Source organism: Pinus tabuliformis, chromosome 2_2 (genome assembly GCF_031772625.1).
Source record: "Pinus tabuliformis cultivar Carrire ecotype Pingquan chromosome 2_2, CPIR1, whole genome shotgun sequence".
Lineage (NCBI taxonomy): Eukaryota > Viridiplantae > Streptophyta > Pinopsida > Pinales > Pinaceae > Pinus > Pinus tabuliformis.
In genome coordinates, this window is record NC_142300.1 from 265844812 (window position 1) to 265853741 (window position 8930).

The following is an 8930-nucleotide window of genomic DNA, read 5'->3' on the forward strand; positions in this document are numbered from 1 at the left end:
CCTGGAACTCGTTCCTTCGGTTCCCTTTTAGACAGAGAATTCTTGGTAGCTTTAAGGAAAGCCTTCTGACCCATGTATCTACTATAACCATTCTCAACAAAGACATCAAGGAGATGGGATTTATCTTTCTCAAAACTCTGCTTATCCGATATCCCTAGGGCTCGAGTAGCAAGGGTATTGAGAACACCCATCTTTTGAGCCGGGAAATGGTGGGAACTGGCATGAAGATACTGCTCAGTATGGGTTTTCTTCCGAAAAACTTGGTGGGTGAGGGAACCATCACTATTCTTAGAAATAAGAATATCGAGGAACGGAAGGAAACCATCAACTTCCTGCTCCTTAGTGAACTTAATGGCCGAGGATTGATTATTGAGATGATCGAAGAAGAGATCTAATTCTTCTTGGTCGTGAAACCAGATAACATTGGTATCATCCACATATCTTTTCCAAAGCTTTGGCAAGAGCCAGGAAGAGTTTAGAGCCTTAGACTCAAAATCTTCCATAAAAAGATAAGCAACGACAGGGGAAAGGGGTGAGCCCATGGCAACCCCGCAGGTTTGCTCGAAGAACTCTCCCTCAAAACAGAAAAAGGTGGAAGTGAGACAGATCTCAACTAACTTAGCAGTGTCAGGATCTGTTAGACGGTTGATCACCTCCATGGCCTCATTAATAGGGATGCAAGTGAACAGGGAAACAACATCAAAACTAACAAGAATGTCCCCAGGGTCAAGCTTGATGTCCTTGAGCTCCTCAATAAATGAAGCAGAGTCTTTTACGAAGGACTCCGTACGACCAACCAAGGGCTTAAGCTTTAACGCAAGGAACTTAGCAAGAAGGTAGGTAGGACCTCCAATAATACCTTTTTAATTATTTATTAATTCCTTTTAAACTAACTATTATCACTATTTAAATTATTTTTATTTATATATTTTTATTTATTAAGGGATTGGTCACCTATATAACTTATCTCCCTTATATTATTAAAAAAGTTTTGATCCCGGTCCAATAGTCAAAATTAGTTGTTCATCAAGTTAGCCATTGGAGGCTCTGCTAAGTCTATTTAACATGCTAAGCTGGATCTGTTTCTTCAACTTGTCCTAACGATGAACCACACTGGTTGGTTCGAAACGCGTCGACAAATGATATTTCATGTGATCTTCACCGAAAAATCTTTTGTAAACTTTTTATAATTTCTTATACATATTATCATCCCTACACGAGCAACTTTGGGGAATTCTTGCATTTTTATTCCTTAAAAAACAAAACAAAACAATATAATTCAAATTTTTATTAACAAGAAAGAGAAATAATAAAAACATTTATTATGCACTCATTCTTATATTCTTTTTTATATATTATTATTTTTTATTTAAATAAGATAAAGTAATTGAATTAATCAGTCATAAATAAAATAATTTTTTTATATATATATTATTATTTTTTATTTGAATAAAATGAGATAATTGAGTTAGTCATAAATAAATATTTTTTATTTATGTTGAAAAAATTATTATAAAAATAATACTAATAATTTTTAAAATATGATAAATTATATTTATATCACTAAAAATAATAATAATAATTTATAAATAACACATCCCCATACACAAAAATAATAATATTAATTTCTAAATAAGACGTTCCAACACAAAAGAAGAGTTGGGAAGATGTCTACTTTTCATGACATATGAAAAAATAGTTATTTATCTTTTTCAAAATTGTTTTTACTCATATTTATGAAAGAACTAAAGAGTTGAACTAAAGAGTTTACCCGGACTAAGAAATTTTTAGTGTGTAATTTCTATGGAAGAGGTAGGTATTGGTGTGGTAACTAGGTTGTAAATAATTATGTTGTTTTTCGTAAATTATAGTTTAGAACATTTAGTTATTTAAAATCAGTAGTTTAATGAAGATAAATAAGTTTTTTTCAAAGTTAAAATATTTTAAAGAATACCTTTTAGAGAAGAAAGAAGCAAATTTGATGCATGATACAAATAATTTGGTGGAACTTATAGCTCTAAATCGAATTAACAACCATTTATTTAATAGAAAAAAGAAAATATAAAATATAAAAAATTAAAATAAGTATATATGAGAAAGAAAAAAAGTAAAGTAAAAATTTAATTATATAATGAGAAGTGAATTTTAGAGATTAAGTTATTTATTTATTGTGGATTTTATAGAAAGAATAAAAAAGAAGAGAAAATAATATTTTTTGGAGTTGTCTATAATGTGATTTTTTGGAGATTCCGGTGACGGAATCCGGCGGAAGAAATTGAGGTTAAATCTTGATTTGTTGCAGTTAAAATGGTTTTTTAACTGCATATTTGGATTCAGCACCCTGGAAAACCCCTAGGACGCTTTCATTGTGCAGAAACTAGCTATCAAACTTGCGATTCCAATAAATTCCTACCGGATTTCGACCGGAAAAACCCGCCGGAAAGACTTTCAAAAAGTCGCATTATAGACAACTGCAAATTTTTTTGGCCTGGGGAAATTGAGGACAAGACAAAAAAAAAATAGCATTGTATTGGATTGATAATTAGGGGTGGATAACCATAAAAAGATATGGTGTAGTTAAGCTTATGGTTGGGTGCAGATCTCCCACACATTGGTTGTGGTCAACAAGATCAAAGATTAGTGTAAAACATTTTTCTATTCATGATGTTGTTAATAAGTGGATTTTTCATCTCATAGGTTCGTGGATTTTGCAATTCGAATTAATAAATTTTTAATTTCTCAATCTACTTTTTCATGAATTTCTATGTATATGATAAAATTGTAAATTGAACCATTACACATGGTATTAGAGTTTTGGTTGTAACTCTTAAACCTTATGGGCCTTTGTAATAAAGTTATATAAAAAAATGAAATAGGGATATGCCTTTGTTTTTTCCTTGAAAAAACATCTTCACATTCCATGTGAGGAATATACATGTTTTGGTTCTTGAGGAACTGTCAAAAAATAAGGTTCAAATCTATTACAAGGATATACTCCTTATGAGCTCAACATGTCACACCCAGAAATTGAACCTAACTGAGGAAGATAACAACATTTCTCCCAACCACATGACATATGTCTTGTTGACTTTTAAAAAGAAAAACATGGGATAGGTTTTGATCTATTGTGCATGGATCACAAGACAATTTTTAATATAGTCCTTATCAATGCAATCACACTATAACCAGTACCTCAAGGTGCCCCATGGATTCAAGGCTAGGCCCTCATGAGAATTGAACCTTCTCAATAATGAAAAACTCCTGAGTTTCACCAAAAACAAGCATATAAATTATCCCTAAATAATAGTACTTCATCCTTAGTAATTTTGAGAATAAAACTAGGATATATATATATATATATATATATATATATATATATATATATATATAGGAACGACCCACTGAAGTTCAATTCCGCAAATGACATGACCAAAATGTGTATATTTCTCTCTCTCTCTCACACACACACATATATATATAATATGGTAGATATGAAAAATCAACCTAAAATAAAAATTCAATATAAATTTATAATAGTAAATCTAAAACAAAGATATAAAATAAAACTCTAATAAAAATTTGTTCACGGGGTTTGGATAGACGGTGATTGGGTGTTCTATTAAGACACTCCTTGATGTGAAGTTATCGGGGTGATATATTAGACATGATGAAGATGTAGTCCTGCCAATTACATACATTTTACACTAAGTGGAAAAACTAACTACTTACAACAAATCTAATAAATCATTATTATAACTCCAAACAATTAAGTGAAAAAAAGGATCAATAAACTCTCATTTACAAGTGGAAAAAAACTAACTGCTTACAACCAATCTAATAAGTCATTGTTACAACCCAAAACAATAAGTGAAAAAAAAAGATCAATGCACTCTCATTTTACACTAAATGGAAAAACTAACTACTTACAACAAATCTAATAAATCATTATTATAACTCCAAACAATTAAGTGAAAAAAAGATCAATACACTCTCATTTACAAGTGGAAAAAAACTAACTGCTTAGGTCATTGTTACAATCTAATAAGTCATTGTTACAACCCAAAACAATTAAGTGAAGAAAAAAGATCAATGCACTCTCATTTGCAGGTTGGTTACGTGATCCACAAGAAGTCGATATCTTCTCCTTATGTCGTTTGTCAATCTCGTTTTCTATTCATTTTCTAAATCGATTTCGTAATTTCCAATAGTAGACTTGTCTTATTAGAATTGTCTTTTCCAATACAATTATAAAACTAATTATGAACACCACACCTATAGTTACAAACATTAAATCAGTGAACCTCAAACATCATATCTACTGTTTTCACATCATATCTAGAATTCCTTAACATCATATTTGCATTTCCAGCATTATAATATTTGGTATCAAATCTTTTATAGATGTCAATACTCCTCTCGTTATGACATGACCTCTTTCACGCCCATGGCTTTGTAACTAATTATTTTATGCTACCTTGTTCTTCATTGACTGCAGCCTTGTTACACCAACCTTATTCTTATTTTTATGACATGACCTCTTTCACGCCCATGGCTTTGTAACTAATTATTTTATGCTACCTTGTTCTTCATTGACTGCAGTATTGTTACACCAACCTTATTCTTATTTGTGAATTTGGGGTTTTCTATACAGATGTAGGCAATTCATTCATTCGGTCTGTGGAGACCCACATATCATATGTTATATTCACCTATCATGTTAATTTCAGTATGTTTGTTTAAAGATTTAGACGGTGAGTTTTAAGTCGATTGCAGATTCTTGGAATATTCTGGGATCAGATGGACATGGGTATGGTCAAAAAATTGACCGCGCCTATGTCTGTCGGATCCAAGAATATTCTAAGAATCTGCAATTGACTTAAGGATGGCCAGATTTAGATGTGACTGTACTTGTTAACAATCTACATAATTATTTTCAGGTATTTTCCTTCCACGCCTGTAATTTAGTTTATTTGACGATGGTTTGTATTTGTGAAAACTTAATGACATATTTTTGGTATTGAGTTTTAGAAGATTTAGCTCAGCAGAAAAAAATATACAAACAATGACAGTAAGTTGATTATTTAACTTGTTTTTTACATGGTTAACATGGTTGAAAAGGAGTTAGTTGAAGCCTTGCCTTACACAAATTTAACATATTTTCATTTCGTGATCTCTCCTTGATGATCCCGTGACTATCAACCATAGTCTGCCAAGGTAGAGAAACGTAAATGCAATCTCTGTTGTTAAAAAAAATTGCAGGTGAAAAACAGTTGTGCCACTTTCAAAAATTGAGTATAACAATAATATAGGAGTGAATGGTAAATGATGTCAAACTCCACATCAACTACATAAAAAGAGGACAATTCCCAACTACAAAAAAAAGAGGACAATGCCCATGCTTGTGAAAAGAAAAAGGGAAAAAAATGCAGTCGCTTAAAAGGAACTGTCACTTTCAAAAGTTGAATATAACCGGAGTGTAGGAGTGGATGGTAAATAATGTCAAACCCCCCAATAACAACATAAAGGGACCAAAAAAAGGCTATAACAATGGAGAAAATGGCACAAGGATGTCAAAGAGTATGCATGTAACTAAAGGTGATTTGATCATCCCAAAGGAGCAATCCACATATCTGAATGGAATTCTGCACTTGGATTTTCTATTTTTCTATTTTAATTTTTATTATTAATTTAGAAATGTTTTGGTACATAATCAGAGTTTTGATAGTTGAATTAGAACAAATTTTAATTGAGTTAGTGGTTCTAATTAGAACATATTAAGTTTTTAGAAGTGTGATATATTTGTTATTAAGTTTTTAGAAATCTTTAAGGAGAGGATACAATTGGGAAAATTTCCAGTATTCCTTGATTATGTTTTAGTTTTGATTGTTGTGTTGTTTATGTTGTTGTTGGATATGGTCTATTTATTTGGGATCAGACAAAATTTTAGGGGCTAATATTTGTAGGTGACCTAATTTTTTATAACTTTTTCAATAAAAAGATTTACCAATTTCTATTTTTTCTAAAATTGTTTCGCCCAAATTTTATACTTAATTATTTATCTTAAAAATAGTCAAAATTTTATATAGACTATATCAAATCATTAAAAATAAAAAGAGGCTAAACATTTTATAGCTTGCATATTAGCGACTAGTAAATTTCGCCAATTTTTTTTAACTTCAAAATAAATTTTAATCCTTAAATTTTTCTCTTGTATTTTAATTTATTAAATTTATGAGTATAGAATAATAGATATGTAAGAATCTAAAACATAAGTTGTCATTGATGACAATAAATGTTTTTGTTCTTTTGACATATTTTCTCTTAATTTTATTAGAAATCTCATAAAAGATTTGAGATTTTTCTAAATAATAAGTTTGAGCTATCTAGTCTGCAAAATCCTAATGCTCAAAAAAATTTCAGAAACTAAATCTATTTATAAATTAAAAATGTATTTTTAATAACAATTAATTACAATATTACCAAAATTTATATTATTGAAGTGTAGTGAAAAAGAAAAAACATTCTAAATACAAATTATATAGGATAATTGTTTCAAAATTTATAAATAAATTCTTAAATTTTAATATTTATAACTTATTTATAAATCCGTATCATAATTATCATGTTTAGCAAACTTAGTACCAAAACATCCTAACCTTGTGATTTGGAAACCTTAGGCCAACTCCAAGCTCCATTGAAAGGGCATATTGCTTTTTGAATAATCATCTAGCATTGTTGGCTTCAAGATTTCACCCTATTTTGACCTTGCTCAATGGAGGCTTCAAAATTTAAAATTTAAACTTGAGTGTTACCAATAGATTTATGTGATGTAGTGAACCTGCAATATTTTTTCGATTGTTTGTAATTTTTTTCCAGAGTAACTATTTAGTTGGCAGATTTACTCATTTACATTTATATTTATATTTACATTTACATAGTATAAGATTTTTTCATGTCACTATTTTGATGCTAGTAATATAATACAACTTATTTTGGATATATAGATGTTTTGGAATTTTACATAAATCTGGCATTATAATTTTGAGTGAGATTGTAATTATTTAGTATTTAAAATGTGTTTTTAAATGAATAAATAAATACAATATTATAAAATAATAGAATTGAGATACTTAAATTATAAAAATGATACAAAATATTTACACAACTCAAACTTTCACTTATAAAATATTTTAACAAAATATTTTTACCCAATTTTAAATTTGACTGGAAAATTTGTCAAAAACACACGATCTCGTAATTTCTGTGTCTAGCGTTAGAATGTAGCATGAATCGATAAAAGATAAAATTATTGTTTATACGTATTGGTGATTTGCAATATTCAAACAATGCAACACGTTAATTATAGAAATTTCATATAATGGATCATGAAAATAAAAATTTGAAGAGGATATATCTTTTCTCAGTGTTTGGGGAGATTTTAAGAGGAGGAGAAAGGGTAAGATGGGAGTAATGTTTTATGGTTATGAGAAAGTTAAAGTTGAAGAGTATTCATGGGTATGACAAACAATTAAGTTGAAGTTTATGCTTTTTAGTTAAAGAATGAGGGATCTTCTCTCACTCTTTTGGTAGACTCTCTCTTTATTCAACATATGATGAAGGGCTCTTCTCCAAAGGACAAAACATTAGAAAGTCTTACGAAAAGAATTAAAAAAGTAGTGGAAGGTGTCTTTTAATATCACATTTACACATTCTCCCTAATCTCAATAAAGATGTGGACTTATGTACTACTCAAAGGTGTAAATTAAGATAGGGAGATCTAAAAATCAATGGCCAAATCAAACACTCTCATATCCCTTAAAGCTAAATGGATTGACATTGCACAATTATGAAGGATTGCATTATCAATAAATTATAGTATGACATGGGAACTTTTTTTTGGTGGGTCAATTTTGTAAGATATATACCTACAAAACCCCTTTTTTAGTTGTCTAGTTTGGAGTCTTTCTAGAAAAACTTGTGGTTTTGCTCCTTCTAGATAGATTTGTAGTTTTTGCTTGATAAGAGGACTTATGATTTTTTTTTAATATATAACTATGTACTACCTAATGAATTTGCTGCGATCTAGGCTCAAACTCACATATAAGTACAAAATTCTCATTCTGATTTAAAAATAAATAACTAAATAAAAAAATATAGTAGGATTCATTTTTATTCCAATAAAATCGAGATCTTCTTTTATTATTCATAAGGTTAATATTAATAGTACCCATAAAATCTTGTTATATTATGAACTTTGTGTTAGTTAATTTATCTATTAGTGTAACTATATAAATTAAAGGCGTAGTCTAACTTATAGAGTAAATGACTTTTTCATATGGTTATACAATCTCAAATAAGAATGTGATTTTTGGTTGTTTAAAATATATTTTTGAATGCATAAATGAATTTGGCACCTGAAACTTGAATCCTCTAAATTAAACAACTCAAACTCAAGTTTTTAAAAATCCCTTTCGGATTTTGATTAAGATTAACAAAAAAAAATACTCTAAAAAAGGACATTTAGTCTATAAGTTAAATGACTATAAACAACCATAGGCATTATATCTATTGGTGTAGATATATAAATTAAATGGGTATAAGTATCAATAGTCGTTAACACATTTATATCATAATACATCTCACATTATCAAGATTTAAAAAAAAATCATAAAAAATTACTAAATTGTAATTTTGTTTTAAATTATTATTATCATTAATTATAAAAAGAATTAATATATGAAAGAACATATATACAGTTTAGAAAAACATGTAACAAGATTGTTGACCATGAAGATTGGCCCACAATTTACCATGAATATTTTTAACATGTAAATAGACTTTATTACAATATCATGACTTACTAATACCAAATGCTCAAAAATACTATAACTATTTTGAGATATCTTAACTTTCTATATTTGTAACTATTA